Here is a 2,822-nt window from a genome sequence, read left to right on the forward strand (position 1 = left end):
GGTAGAAGTGCCTGTTATTGAGGGCCACAAGGGCCCTCGCCTGTGACTCAGGAATTTGCACAACTAGAAGATGTTTAAATTCTCCAGCTGCGTCCTCTTCCTGCGTCCTCTTCCTGAGGTCTTAAGTGACGGGTTGAATTTCTCCAGCCGACCGAGAACCACCTGCGGGTCCGTCAGTTTACCTGGGAATTACGCCGTAGCCTTAACCATCTCCTGGAGCAACTCAACCCCACCCACCTTGAGAGATGCGCCTTCCCAAGGTCTTGTCTCGGGCAAAAACTTATGTAACCAAGCCTTGGCCGCTGGGTCCGCTGCCACAAATACAAAGACCCCTCCCCTGCAGAAATTGGTCTTGAATTTAGGCCACTGATGTGGGGACACTCTTTCGAGCGCCCTCCAGGTACCCTCCCTGAGAAGCTCTAGCTGCTCTGCAGTGAGCTACGAGTCCGGGTAGCTCGTATCCGTCACCACCACGGTCAGAGGGTCAGTCCTTTGAGCGACCTCAGTTGTAGTCGTCGATGTACCAGGTACTGCAGCTGCTCCGCTAGCCCGCTGCGCTTGCCTCCTCAGTCTCCTTTTCAGGGAACCGCTCATGCGTTTTTTCTTATCGGGAGGCTGATTGGCCACCCCCGTTTCCACAGCCTCACTCAGAGGGGCCGTCACACCCTCAGCTCCCGAAAGAGCTGGGGGCACAGCCGCTGCCTTAGTTAGGTTTGCTGGAGAGACACGTCGGGGTGAAAGGATTATGCTAGACCCGCTAGGATCTAGCACCTTTCCCCCTTCGTCAACTCCCTTCCTCCTTCTTCTTCTTTTTGTGATTTTGCGTGCTCCATTCTCGTTCCCACAAGTAGCTAGGGAAATAAAAGGTCCGCCCCTGCAGAGCCCCGCGTGCAAGGGTAGGACTAATTACTCGGGGAGGTTGTCCGGTATCCCCGAGAGGCCGTTAGGACACCTTCATAGCCTCTAGGTGCCAAAGAGCCATGGGCATGATCACTCTACACCCATGGCTTAGGGGTGTGGTCACATTGAACGAGAAACTCAATGAATACCCGTTCGCAGGCCACCATACGGAGGGTTGTTTCTTTGTCGCAGTGCGGGCCGCAGGTCATTCCCGTGCCGACTCCAAAGATTGAAGATCGATCCGGGAGGGACCTCGACCCAGGGATCCAGGAAGCCCGTGTTAGCTAGGCTGTTTCACCCTTCTACCATACTACAATCATGCATACCAGGAGAGCACGTTTATAGGAATCCTTTTCAAAACACCCAGGAGAGCCCGTTTATAGGGGTCCTTTCATCCATATCCATACTCATGCAGGCCGGGATCCGTTTGACCCCTATGTCCCACACCCTTAAGCCTCCCCACCAACTACAAGGTCTTACAGCCCCTAGGGGAGGTCCATTTGCATAACAAACATCCAAATGTTTAGAAATTTAATACCAGCATTTTTGTTAAAGGTAAATTCTATAAAATAAAACGTGAGTGATAGTTTTTGTGAATTGAAGATTGCCCTCACGGCAATAGGATATACCGGGATATCCCATTTATCTACCAGGTTGTTCCAAGCATATCCCAAGGATAACACGTCGGATTTTCCGCAAGGTGGAAATTTGGATATCATATCCTCAAAACAAAATGATATCCTTGGCATATCCGCCTCGTACGATATCCACTCAATTTCCTATGCGGAATTTGCACATTTTTGGCAATGGAATCCAATTTTGCTGAAATGCATATTGATTAAAATATATAGAATACCTGAAAACATAAAGATTCACTAACATCCGTGTGTCAAACAACCTCTTCATGCAAATCTCGAATATTCGGTTTCTTTCAAAATCCTATTTCAGTATCATTATCAAAAAATTATTACCGAGAATGATTTTTAAAGCCATTAACAGTCTACTTATAATAAAAAAACAAGTGACATTCTAAACATTATAAAGTTTGCTGTTATTTTATATTATTTTTTTTATTATATTTTATATGTTATATTACCTCTAAATTGCGCAGTTTAGAGATCGCACTTTTCAACGGCAAAATCAATTTTTATGATAAAAAGTAATCAAACTAATATGTACCGTGTTGGTTTGTATAATATAAATAAAAATAGATTGTAATCCGGCACAAATATTCGATAAATTTTTGACTTTTGTTAAAGTGTCACTTATTGCTGTATGTATGACTTTATTTTCGCTTACAAATATGAAAGGGTGCAACTCATTTAACTTATTACAAAATCTCGACTAATTATCGGCTGTGTTCAATTATTTTAGTAATTGTTAATTTTTTATTTAATTTTCATATGAAAATGACTACTTATTAGTCGAAATTTTCTCTAAAACAATTTATTAGCTTACATTTCAAGAGTTTAGATCAAAGGATATATTTCATTATTTTGGAAATTGTAAAATATTACTATATTTTGCTATACTTTACTCTAATCATTGTTATTTCATTATAATTTTAGCATGTTTCGTAATTTTTTATTTTTTTATTATGAATTACTTGTTTAAATGAAGGCTTAAATCTTCGCGGCAGGAATACTTGAAAGCTTGCAGTCTATGGTGTGACAAGTTTCCATTCTTGAAAAATAATAAGAAACATGAAGAAAAATTAACAATTGGTTGAACTCTTAGACTTTTGGTTCTTGCGCTTCGCGCTCGATAATGTATTTACTTCACGCTGCATGCTCAGACTTTTTACTTTGATTGCGAATTATTTTTTGTTGAAGCTCCTTCGGCTTTAACGAACACATTCTCATCACGTATCTCGCGCTTCGCCCTCGATTTTTTCCAAAATGCGAACTTTTCTACATCATGTT

Source organism: Belonocnema kinseyi, chromosome 5 (assembly GCF_010883055.1).
Source record: "Belonocnema kinseyi isolate 2016_QV_RU_SX_M_011 chromosome 5, B_treatae_v1, whole genome shotgun sequence".
Lineage (NCBI taxonomy): Eukaryota > Metazoa > Arthropoda > Insecta > Hymenoptera > Cynipidae > Belonocnema > Belonocnema kinseyi.